Here is a 13,687-nt window from a genome sequence, read left to right as displayed (position 1 = left end):
TTACAGTTAAAAATCTTGAAATGAAAATATTTACAATATTTATTAGGTTTAATCATGAAACTGAATAACAAGTTAGAAATATACATACACACATACAGCACCATAGTATATATAAATATTGGATGAAAATTTGAAAGGTCAATCTGATATACAAGGGCTAACCCCCATAACTATTTAGAAGAGTACATCTGCAATAAATATCATTATACTTCAAAGGTGTTATGATTTGCTGATACAATAGAACAATCTATGCGACTATGTCAAATGGTTCACATGCTTGTGAGTTAACACGGCAAAAATCACAGGTAGTCTGCTCCCAAATCGGCAGCTGTAGCATTATATCTACCACACGCTGAAGAATAAGCTGTACTTAACCACACTTGCATTGTTGTGAAAAGTTCTTTCTGCTCAGGATCTGGGTCTAACTTTACAAGATCAGGTAGTAGAAGATACTACTGTTTGCAATACACTTTGTGACTTTTCCCACCAAAATCTCCCCGTGCTGGTATTCTGCAGGCAGAGGGCAAAGGAGTTTTTCCGTCCGCAGTGATTGAACATTGCCCTGAAGCACCAACCCAGAAGAGAAAACTGTGACATTCCATTCCCAACTGACCTACAAGGTCCTTGTTAAGTCAGATACTCAGGGGGAGATGGTGGAAGAAGGTTGGAAAACTTTTCCTCTTAACAGTTTCCAAGCGTGGCTCAAAACACATCATGCATTTTTCTCAGTCCAACTGCTTTGTCGCATTCTTGTGATGGTTAACTTTGGAAATGCATTTACCCAGCCTGATAAAATGCAAACATCCGTTTTACCATCCCTATGAAACATTCAGCAAGAAATCATAAACAGAGCTTCATCACCTGTCAGTTTTATCACAAAAAAGTCACGCTCAAAGATCAAGACATCTGGGGGCGAAGGTGAACCAGGGAAAAAGCTTGTTCAGAATTAAAAGTTCCATTCGTTCTTGTTTTTTTTTAACTATACCAAGTCTGAACTTATTCAGGATGTATTTGCAAATAATATTAGACAAGTTTCTATGAGAGAAGTGTTGCAGGTGTTTCTGCATGGCTTACACAGCATAAATTATCCAGAAGGAACGAGCTTTGATTCATGAATAATATATTTTAATAATTTCAGTAATGAAAATACATTAAGATAAGGCTACTCTAAATGCTCTAGAAAAAACACAATGGGAAAAAAAAAAACCAACAGTTAAAACTATTTACTTTTCTGGCTACCTTTCTTTGTTCCTTTCAACAAGAAAGGGTAATGAGAAGAGCTGAATAGCCTTGCCTCAGGAAAACATCCTGTCAGTAACCACAGAACATAAAGCCTTCTAGCTCAGAAATCATTGACAAGTCTCATCCAACTTGGCCAATTCAAATTCCTAAAAGAAAAAAAAGCAGCTACTGAATGTTTTCATTCACATCATAGTATCTCTCTCAACTTTCTAGATGAGGGTTAATGTAAGAATCACAAACTGGTGTTGTTTTAAAGTCACATATACACAGAGAATGCCAATACACATGCACACAGACACACACAGAGCGTCACAAGAATCACGCCCTGTGCAAGACCCGTCAGGGTTCCCTGTCGCTGTGCCACACAACTTGGAAGCAGATCTAAACACCATCTTGGTCTCAACTGCAGACACATCACAGTGGAACCCAGAGGATCTAGAGGAGTGGGTTTCCAAACTTCACAGCAAAAAAGACACCAAAGCACCAGTAGGGAGGAGCACGGAGACAGCAAAGCAAATCTTCAGTTACTTCTGACATCCTTCAGACAGACAAAATAGGAGCCAGTCCCTCCCAACAAGGAGCAGAAGGACAGCAAAAATTGTCTCAACAAGGAGCATCACTTTTCCCTTCATTTCTACTTTTTTAATTCATCTGAGAGGGTTGTTTTGAATTTGTTACCTCTCCTGCAGTCAGCGAAAGGAAAAATGCTCAGAGTGCTGCCTCATTCAGCACAGACCAACGCAAGAGGATTTCCACCTCTAAGATGACACCCTTCATTTCCAGGGTCACAGAAATAAACTCAACAGGTGAGCTGTGAGCAGGTATTTCAGGTATAGGCACCTCTAGCAGCAGATCTCTTCATTCCACTTCCACGGCTGGAATGTGACCGATGAGCAGATGTTGAGACGACTCTGGTACTTCCTCAAAACCCATAGTAACTTCATAATACACAACAGCCACGGATGCTTTGTCCAGAGCCAACTTTCCACTGTGGATGCCAACACTTTATGTTTCTGTGCCAGTTCCCTGCTCCTTATAAACTCAGTTCTTCCATAGAATACACTTTTGTTTCTCTGTTGGATATTTTCAGCACTTCAGAACCATTTCATACTACTTGATACAACAGGAAAACCTATTTTTATAAAAACTGTATTTTACAGCGGCCTCTACTTAAAAAGTTAGAAGTTGGCCTATTGGGCAGCTAGCCCTGCAAAACACAATGTGATCACACCCATTAGTTAGAATTCACAAGAATTCAGAACTTCATGCATAAAGCTAAAAGAAGAACCAAACGACAAAAAAAAAAACCAAACCAACAGCATTTTCAGTTAACAAATAAAAATAAATAAGCCTCAGGGTAACCACATCTGTCCAAACTGCATTACACTTGGATTTGATAGCACATTAAACCAGGACATGCCCCAATGCCCCACTGAGCCAAAACGCTTTGACTTCTTTGCAGTGTGCTTCGCATTTAGTCAACAGAGGCTCAGGGAGAATGCGTGAGACAGACACACTGATGGGTGTCCAGTGAGCCTTTAGTGACCTTGCCAGGAGTTGGCATATTCACCACAGACAAAGTTGTTACTCGGATAAAAACTGCAATTTAATATTTTAATACTACTAACTTTTAATGTTATGATTAAATTAACTGTTAATACTATTCTAAATATTATGGTGTTGGAAATGTCTTCTAACATTTATTGCCAGGCAAAATTTGAGGAGGAGTTTTGGAGGTTGGCAAGTTATCTTTATATCTAAAGAACTGCTGTGTCTCTGTCAGTACTGTAACCTAGAACGCTTAATTGCTTGAACTCTAAGAACTTACCAGGCTATCATATTTATGATACAAATTTTTATATAAAGCAGAGAGGTACTTCCCATAAAGTTAGGGCAGAATCTTGTTATTCTGAATATGCAGTAATTAGAAATATTCGATCATGTCATGATGCTTCACAATTAGAAATTTTTGATCCATTTAAAAATTGAGAGCTTTCCACATAACTAACTACTCAGAATTAACAATGTCACCAATTTCACAATAAGCACACATTCTTCTCTCTGACTTTGCACAAGCAAACAGTTCCCCCAGCTTGTCATTTGTTTTTCACCCTGGTGGTCATTCCTTAGAACAAGTTAATTACTCCTTAGAAACTCGGTCAAACTGGGAGTAGAGGCCTTGACAACAGGGCCATTTCCCCACACAATATCCCATGAACTCTGGACTGATGTTCCTTGTCTAGGGAACAGACTGAGTGTTAATACCTACTACTCAGTACAAGAAGCAAATAAAGCTGAACAGAGAAAAGTAAAAGGGAAGGGCAAGAGGAATAGAAATAAAGGACATGGCTGAGTTCCCCAAAGCTTTCTGTCACATTGTTGTACTGTAGCACTAAAACACCACTGTTACTAAAGCAATACATCCCTGGTTTGCGAATGTCACGGGATACGCTCAGGAAAAATGTTCTCATGGATTTAGATTCAATTTCACAAACTATCTTTCCTTTCTCAAAGCACAAGACTTGAGATCTGATAGTATCAATTTCAATTCAGTTTAATACTCAATTCTACAAGGTAGATTAATACTGTAAAATATCTGACACTTTAAAGGCCAGAATCCAGAAATATAAAGTTATCAGTACCACAAGCAATCTGACACAGCTCCCTTGGGCTCATATATATACACACACACTCTAAATACTACTATGAAGTTAGATAAATTCTACAAGTTTAATTTACAGAGTACAGCCTGAGTTTAGTGAAAAGAATACAAGGCTACACAATAACAACACAGTCATAAGAATCACATGTAGAATAATAAGTTAAAATCATTGCGTTTTGTCAGGGCCACAACAATTCTTTTAGGTCTTTTCTCTCTAAAACAACTAAAAACCTACACAGAAGACACACCCTTTTCCTTGCCCCAAATATTTCTCTCCTAAAGTTTTGTTTGTGACAACACAGGCTTGGAGCTCTGAATGGAGCACTTCAGCATGCTTGCAGAGAAGATGGCCAAGAAGTGAAACCAGAAACAGAAAACAACCAAAAAAACAGTAGAGAAAACAAGGGAAAACACTTATCTGAAAGAAAAAGCTTGTGGTTTGTGTAATGGAAGCAACAGACCACGTGAAGCTTCGAGCAGCGCTCCACAAAGGTTTGCAGAGAAAACCAGGTGCCTTGTCAAGTTTGTCAACAGAGGCTCAGGCCTCTAGATTTAACAGAGAAATAACGGAAGACTGCATCACGTTTTGCTCAACCCCTTGGTATGAACCAGAAGTCCTTAAAGAGATGTATGGTTTAAAACAACAGGCTCTGAAAAGGGGCAACACAGCCTAACACGGACTGCCAACTGTATCAGTAATAAAGCAGCAGAAATGGAACAGAAAGATAAATGGGTTTTTTTCCCCATTTCACCTGTCTGAACCATGTTATTAGATCATTAAGGAACTCTGTATAACAATTTCGGAAGCAAGAAAAGAAATCTTTTTTCAACTGTGTTTCTGAGGAAGATATTGGCTTCCCATGACTCTAGGTAAGAAGGAGGAGGAGTCCTGCTATCATATTGCTCACTGTACCATTTCAAATTTTAAGACTTCGCATTTAAACAGAAGAGGAACACAACTAACCCTTTGTCACATGGAAAAGCACTGGAATCATCAGTGTTTTCTGTTATGACCGAGTTCCTCTCCGCTGGTGGAACATCACAAATCCAAGCTGATTTTCAATAACTGGTTTTATCTGGAAAAAAAAAACCCTCTAAATCCTTCTCACTTTAACATAAGGAAAAAAAAAATAAAGGCCCATCAAATAGCATGCTTCAGGCAACGTAACAACTTCCTCTCATATTTTCTTTCCTGTAGCCAGAAGCAACATCAAAGTGTCTCTGAAACAAATCACTTGCAAAGACTGAGTTCAGGCACATTGCTTTATTTTCCCCCATGGCAGCACACCGGTAGTTACGTCCGAAGTACCAAGATGCTTAGATCTATTTAGTTGACAGCAAGTCCTAGACAAGAAAAAGACAGGCTCACTAGATCAAAAATACCCCTCTACATACCAGTAACATCAATCACAATGACAATCAGATGAGTTCTTAGTAGCATTCCCTTCTTGATCCAGTTATGACAGGAGAGAAAATTGGTGACACAGACTACGGTAACACAGTATTAAAGATTCAGCTGCCATTAAGTAAATGGCAGACAGGCTAAAGGCAGACTTTATAGATGCAACAAGTGTTTGACCTGCATTGAAACAGTAAGGCACTAATGAAAATTTTGCATGGATCTAATATGTCAGGGGAAAAAGAAAAAAAAAAAAGGAAAAATATACAAAACCCCCACAAACTTCTGCAGAAGATGTCTATTTTAATCCTGCAGACCTATGAAACAAGATTAGAATCAAGCAACTGATAGCCTCTCTAGGTACTTTAAAAAACTTCTAACCAGAAAGCATCACAAAAGCTTCTACAAAAATTAACTATAGAATAAGGGTTTAAAGTTAGTAGAAACTGGATAGGAGACTGCAAGAGACGTATCTAATGTATCAGATGTATCTAATACATCTGAGGGATGCATAGAAATCCAGAGGCACTTGAAAATATTTAGTAATGCCTTAGAAAAAGTTGGTGGACTGTGAAGTAGCAGAAACCTTTGAATAAATCCTGGCTGTCCTAGAGATGTTCTAAATTTAGTGCAGTGTATTAAGTAGTACTTCACCCAGCAAGAAACCATTAACTACGGTTTATGTAAGATTTGCAGTAAAATGATTTTTAGCTCCACAGGCTGAGTTAAATATGTGTAAAACTTGACAGTAACACTGGAGTCACATTATCAAGTCCGCAGAAAACCGACCTCCTGAGGAACATGAAGGATCTCCATGATCTGCTGCACAGCATCTTACAAAGGTGATCATGGGTCAACCCTCTGGAGCAGAACAGGGCATCTCCCTGATTGCACACCCAGCCTGGACTTGCTGCTCTCAGCTGGCCATAAGTCACAGCACACTAGATAAGTCCAAAACACAATCTTCAAGCCTAGAGCTTCAGGTGGGACTTCTCAGGCTTCGCAGGACCTGAACAACCTAACATTCATCAAACCTTTGGAGTTATAACTTAGAGACAGATCCTTGTTCCCAGGCAAATCACTAACTAGGACCCTGATTCAACAACCAGCCCATACTTGTGTAACGCATCTGGTGCAGCATCACACCAGCCCCCTTATCTCTCCCATCCTAGGAGATGGGGTGATGCAACAGGGCACCTGCCATGCTGATGCCTTCCAAATAATCGCTTCCATTTCATCATTACGCAGAAGGGATTCAGCATGGACTCCTACTCCAGCTGACTTCCCAAAGACCGCTGAGTACACCCAGCCATTCACCCTATGACCCATCCCATATGTTCTTAAATACTCACATTCCTAACGGCTGTCTAAAATTGACAGTATATAAAGCTTTCCCTAGCTAATTTTGTAATAATATATACAGGAGATTCTTTTCTGTCTATCTGGAAAAACTGTATTGGTTGCTCTTTGGGTACAGGCAGAACTGAAACAGCTGCTGTCATCAACGGCTATTATCTAATTATGTGTCATGCAGCAGATCTGCTCAGATATAGCCAAGCACTGCACATAAATGAAGAGCTTACGCTGCATGAATGATAATCATCTTCTAAGTAAAATATTGCTTAAGTAATTTCTGTCTCATTTATGATAAACCTTCACACAGACCACCATTAGCTTTTCTATTCCATGAGTCTTTTCACGTATCATTTACATAAGCATAGAAATGGTCAGTATTATCAAACCCTAACAAATTGTTTCAAACATGACAATGCTCTACACAACAGACCTTAATGCGTACACTGAGTACAAGATAACATAAAATCCTTAATATCCTAAAAACATGTGGTAAGCTATGTGCAACTTCCATATTGCAGGCAGCAAAAATAACACATCACATTTTGAGAATTTTCTTATACCTGATAACTATTATACTCCTGTAAAAACACAACATTCTGTAAATAATGCAAAGAAAAGCCACTTGATGCAAAATAATTTTATAAATATAAAATCAAGAAATAATGGTGCAATGTAAAAGCATGACATTTGCCTTTTGGAAACAGCATCATTCATTTATGTGACATTGGCAAGTATCTTTTTAATGCTAACTGATCTAACCTCATAACAAAATAAGATTTTTCAATAAAACATTAACTACAAGGACTATTTTAATTTTTAAAAAATAATCAGCTCTTCTTTATCTATTCTTAAGTAAAAAGCTGACCAATCCTTCAAATATTTATCAACACAAAGCTAATAAACATCAAGTTAAGCAAAGAAATTAAGTAGGTGAAAATTATAAACAGCAAACATCAAATTGTCTGAAGGTATTGGGAAACACCTAGAAGGCTACATTCAGAAATTACACATAGCGGTACATTTATAATGTGTTTGCTGGTTTAATTCAAAAACCAGTTTTGCAAATGTTTAGGACTTAAACAAAAAAAACAAAACACACACACACAAAAACCCCAGCACGCAGCTGTATATCAAACAATTTTTTTTTTTTGCAGCATTGTAAGTTAAAAAGACAAACGGAAGAGAGAAAAAACCCAATTAACGTTTTATAGAGCTCATTTCACTCACAAACTTGTATAAATTACAAATGCATACCACCTCTTACATTTACTCTACGAATGTGGGAGAGGGGAAGTTACCTGAGGGCAAGGTATTCAGACAAAAGGCCCCTACTCCTGGTGAAAGCAAGTGGGCAGTTGCCACGGCTTCTGAGAAGCTCCTGGTACTCACTTGGGTAGAAAGGATATTCACAGCAAATCAATGTCCACCAGAGCCCGCTGGGATCACTGCAGGGAACGGGACACGGGGGACACACAAAGGGTCAAGTTCAAAGGGGAAAAAGGAGTGATACAATAATGTAAGAGAGTTTTAGCTAAAGGTAACTGCAGTTACAACAGTTTGTTACACATCATGACATTACAGAGCTGAAAAGGAAACAGGCCTGTGTAAAATGCTAGATTCCTATTAGAATATCCCTTGCTGTCTGGTACTACAATACTGCAGACGTGTGAATGAACAGCTTACAGAGAAAATTTCAATCATGCAGAAAAGGTCTATATATTATAGCCAAGTGATTTCAGAAATAGTAAGTGTATTTGGAATGCAAGGAAGATAGCCCACAGATGCAGCATAAGAGGCTTTTATTTTATTTTGAAGTGACAGACAGCTTTTCAATTTTATTTTGCCTAGACTGAGATTTCTCACCCCACGTTATTAATTCCCACACACGGTGTCTCAGCTTCACCTGTTCACAAGTTGCACTAAAGATGACTCCACAGAGGTGAGGGGATGGGACCTCCTGGATTTGCTTCTGTGTTTGGGGCAGTGCTACAAAGACCTACGCACTTTTGATATTCTGATTTTGCAGGCTATGAAATTTTAGTACCTTAAGCTTCTCAAAAATTAAAAAATAATATATTTAGTGTGGCAAACCATATGGCAATTAAAAAAAGTTTTTCTTAAATGTCTTCACTTTAAAAAGATGCCTCAGCCTAAATGTAATTAATTCCTACACTTTTACCCTTTTGGGTACAATAAAATGCAAGCATGTGGGTAGCATCCTTAGTAGGCAGTTTGTTGCGATATTGGAAAAATGTTTAAGAGATTTATCACTGAAGTGAATTACCGACACCTAGTTACGGATGTTTATTTTTCTAAGGTCTCCAGATCCCCAGGAATGGGAGCAACCACAGCATGAAAAGGGTTCCAGAAGTAAGCAACCACGTAACTTTAGATAGCTGGATCCCAAGGTTGCTTCCTTGGGGAGCCAGATAAGAGCAGCAGCCAACTTCCCTGAGAAAATAAAAACTCTGGTATTCTCAAGCTGTGTGGCAACCTGTACGGCAGAGCTGCCCCAAAACCTGTGCTGGCGTGTGCTGTCCATAGCAAAGCTTCTACATCCACGCAGAGCTGGGAAGTACTAAAAGCCAGAGCCTGAGCTGGAGCTCTTTCCTTACTCTCCTCTCCTGTTTCTTCTCATGAAAAGAGTAGAGAACGAAGAGATATGAAGCCTGGTCAGCACCAGCTCCACAGAGTTGCACAGGAGAACTCCTGCGGGAGCTATTGGATTGAGGAACCTGGGCTCCACTGCAAGCAGCCAAAAACCAGGTATGTTGTATTCTCATGATTTGAAAAAAATAGAGAAAAATCTGTGAAACTGAGAACTTCATGTAAGCCTTTCTGATTCCATTAATGTTTAATCAGAAATTGTGTAATCTCCTTTGCCCAATCTGCTTGTAGATGAAAACAGAAAATTAAACAAAAAACACTTTAACAAGCACCTCTCACTCTGAAAGTTATTTGGTACATACTTTTATACCTCTTTAACACAGAAAAAAAAACAAACACCAAGGCTTCGGCAGGAGAAATACCAAATTTTTAAAAACGTAACTGTGGGCTTTGTTTTCATTCTTACATACTCCATAATCATTTGAGCAAAAGACACAATTTTATTTCTCGCAGACTTTATATAAACACCCTTTTTCCAGAGAATGCTTTATACTAGCATGTCGGCTACTTGAACTCAAAGTAATCTTCAATATCATTTTGATTCTGAAACTTACTTTTCAGTAAAACCATCGTGAGAATAATTTAAAGACAATTATGGCATACTATAGAATTAAAATGCTATCAATTAATTCCTGTCGATTCTGCAAATGCAGTAATTTTTATTATGCATACGTAAGAGTTGTCTGACTTCAACAAAGCTGTGGCAGAAAGAACTCTAATTGTACAAATAAAATGTCTACAGAATCAGCATCCAGACTTGTAATACATTTGGAAAAATAATGTAAAGCAAACTGAAAAACAGAAGTCAAAGTCTGCAAGTTTGTTTTATTAACCCAAATGCTACTGAAAGCTTAAGAGATCTGAGACGTCACACATTTAACAGATTTTAATAGTAATAAATGTAATGATTAAGAATTTATTATTATCATTATTATTAAATATATTCTTGCTGTTTACCTCCAAAACACATTTATAATTTCACAAAGCACCACAGCAATTTCAGTTTGGTCTTTTGGAAGAGATTCTGTTACAAAAGCTTAAAATGCAATACAATACATGAAGCTAATAAATAGAGAAGTTAATTTTTTTTTGTTTTGTTGAAAAAAGCATTTATTGATTCCTTTCTGCTCATCAGAACACTGCCAACACATTCACACAGACAAAGCAGTTGCCATGAAGTCTCCACTTAAATTCAAAAAATACTGAATTTCAAACATTAGAAAAATTAAGAAATACAGGACTATAATGAAACTTCAAATTGCTCTTTCTCCTCATTATTTTCTGCTGTCTCAAGCAGTTCTTTACTACGGGTCCTTTTTCAGACTGTTTGTCTACATTATGTCAACACTTTCCATAGATTCATTCAGAACAATGTAGATTGTTAGTCTACATTGTGTTTTGCAACTTTCCCACATACTACACAAGCCAATAAAGTCAGTCAGGTAGAACAGAGCCTGTAAAATCCTCAATACAAGCAGAGAAAGAAGCTGGTTTACGCTTATTCTAGGAATAGTACACACTTCACGGTCTTTGGCTGGCTAAAAGAATCAGACAACTTTCAGAAAACTAAAGTGACATAGAAGTGGAATACATGAAGCTGAAAATAAGCAGAAGTCCTACTTTAGAAGTTTCAAAGTTCATCCAAACAATTTTAGTCATAGGAACAAGCCCATTCTGGCCAAATAAGGGTGTTAGACTAGTAGATTCTAAACGGAGTCACCTCAGATCTCTTGAGATGGCAACATACCCCAGTGAACAGGCATGTCTTACTGGTACAAAAGCAGGGTGAGATGCAGGTCAAATATTTAGATAGGACACACATCAGTGAAACTGCACCAGATTACATAGAATATCACTGTTTATAGCAGGATCAGTGGATTCCTGATATCCATACAACTAGTATGCTATTCTTTGTAAAACTAATCTTTGCATGCATTTTTGAATGATTTCTCATCTATGAGGTGAAAAAAAAAATGGTCACAAAATTTATTGCAGTTTTCTTCTATTAAAATCTTAATATTTTTACATCTATTGCTTCAGGTGAACAAAAGCAAAGGTCTAAGTTCACATGGAACATTAACTAATGGCACAAACTGAAAATAATTCAGGTTTCTGCCATATCAAACACTTTCAAGCCTCCTCCTGTTTTTTTTGTGAAAATAGGAAGTAAGGGTCAAATAATGTAATATTTTAAAGTTGAAGTATGTGTTATCATTGGTAAACTTAAGAGTTAATATCTAATTGAGATGAAGGATGTCATACTCAGTGGGGCTACTTAACTCAAGGTTGAGGCAAAGTTTGTAAGCTTTCCTTCATGCTGCTTAGACCCGTTTTGACAAAAAACACGTTTTCTCACAGAAAGGCATGGATAATGCAGATACACAAAAGACTGTTAGACCACTCATTAGCTAGAAAAGGAATTTCAGGCAATGATACTAAAAGCCAAAACCAAAAAATACCTGGAAAAGCCCTTATACAAGTCTGTGTCAGTAATACCCAATCTCTGGAAATATCTTGGATCCATATGGTTGGGATGATTCCCTTATAATCACAGACAGTATAACAGGAACACTGCTGTGAACTTGCATGATGCAATCTAGAGTCCTACTGGATATCTTTAACAGCATTGTATTATGCACTTGTCAATAAAATCTAACTGAGGAAAAAGAAGTAATGCTCAAAGGTGGTTGTTATTATCAGAGCAGTGCACAGAAAATCTTGCAAGAATAGGTGCTGTTCAACAAGAAATCTCTCTCTGATGAAAACTTGTAACAACACATCTGGAGATTCTACACAAGTTTCATTTCACAGGGGAAGATCTCGACAACAAAAGTGATCCCAACACCCCACAGAAGACTCCTCAGCACAGTGTCTCATTCCTACCTTTGTAAAGCATAACAACATTATCCAGACACACTCATTTCATTTCAGGGCAGGTACATTATGAAATAAAGGCACTCTACCATCCACACTCACATAAAACCCCACACCTAATACAATCTGGAGCTGACAAAAATTCAAGGCTCCAAATGACCAACTCCTCTCTTCACCTTAGAAGATTGTGTTTATCCCACCATAATCTGAAGAATAACAAAAAAAATATTTTGTTCCCTCCCCTTCTCATTTTCTTCCACAGCCTTGAAGAAGAGCAACACATGTTGAAGAGAGGGCATAGCTTATATTTTTCAAGTTTTTAAAAGACTATGAGAAAACTCAAAATTCATCACCAGATCCTGACATATGATAACAGCTTGTTACAAGCTGAGTAAATAAGCTCTGCTACCCTTGTAGTTCTTAAGCTGTAGCACAGCAATTAAAAAGCTCTTTACAAAGGTAAAAAGTCATTTAGATACCAAAACTGTTCCAAAATGCAGTTTGGGTCTTCATCTTCTTCTTGTTCTCAGACTTTAAAAACTCATACCAAAGAAATCATTTTCCTTAGCTAACAAATGTAGAATGATAAGGCTTCTTCACACCACCAGTGTCCATATTAGTTCATCTAAAAGCACTGTAAACCACTTAATGGAAACTACACTGCTGAATGACACAACACTTTTGAATTTGCATATATGTAATTAGATAGTAAGAAAGCTGAAAATTGCTAACACATGAGCAACAGATATTGCAGCAATCTTCATAGCAAATATTGCTAAACCCAGGATGATTTGGGGGAACTGGACAAGATGAGCTCCAGGGATCCCTTCCAACCTCAACCGTTCTGTGATTCTGTGATTTGTGGTAAAAAAGGAAAGCATTTCTCTGTAACTGAAGGTACAAGTTCCTATCTTCTATTTGTTCTTTGAAGTACATATTTGATTTGCCTCTGTTCAAACATAAAGAGAAATACAATTATAAAAAATGAAAGTAAATTGAGATAACAGGATCATTTTGCCATTCTTCCTTTATTATATATGGTCTTCTTCTAGTACATTTTAATCCTGCCACTAATATCTGCTTTGTTGAATATGGCAAAGAGCCATCCGGTTTTGAGGAACTGTGAAAATTGCGGAACAGGAACCAATCTAGTAACAGAGCACAAAGTGAAAGTGTCATTTAGTATCCCCTGTATTACAGGAAATTCCTCATGTACTTGGCTCCAGACTGAAATAAAACAGTGTGTGAAGCATACTATAATCATGTTCTTATAAACTATATTGAAGAAAACCCTGAAATACAGAACAACAATATCATTTTTGTTGGAAAAAAAAAAAATTCCTGAAATTTAAAAAGCCACCAGATTTACAGGTGCTCCTATCACCTGAAGTCTGTTTTCTTGTGTAACCAACTTCTGCTACCAGCGAAGCACCAGTTCTGCAAGGAGAAGAGATATTATCTGATCATGTGGTTAAGAACACCCATAA

The 13,687-nt window shown here is 37.6% G+C and overlaps 1 protein-coding gene across 6 annotated transcripts in view; it reads right to left on the bottom strand.

Annotated features, from left to right (window-relative positions):
• BLTP3B (bridge-like lipid transfer protein family member 3B) overlaps nt 1–13,687 on the bottom strand; it is a 60,236-nt gene that overhangs the window by 44,546 nt on the left and 2,003 nt on the right. The window contains exon 1 of one of the 6 annotated variants that reach the window (XM_082043479.1): nt 7,958–8,058. The exons of 4 other annotated variants lie outside the window; for them this stretch is intronic. The gene's annotated coding sequence lies outside the window, so the exon portion shown is untranslated. Of the gene's footprint in view, nt 1–4,868; nt 4,885–7,957; nt 8,059–13,687 lie in introns of those variants that run through there. One more of the 6 variants, XM_082043480.1, reaches the window with a different exon arrangement.

Source organism: Streptopelia decaocto, assembly GCF_964273445.1.
Source record: "Streptopelia decaocto genome assembly, chromosome: 1".
NCBI classification, from domain to species: domain Eukaryota; kingdom Metazoa; phylum Chordata; class Aves; order Columbiformes; family Columbidae; genus Streptopelia; species Streptopelia decaocto.
Note: the sequence above shows the minus strand (reverse complement) of the source record. Positions and strands in the feature narration are given on the sequence as shown.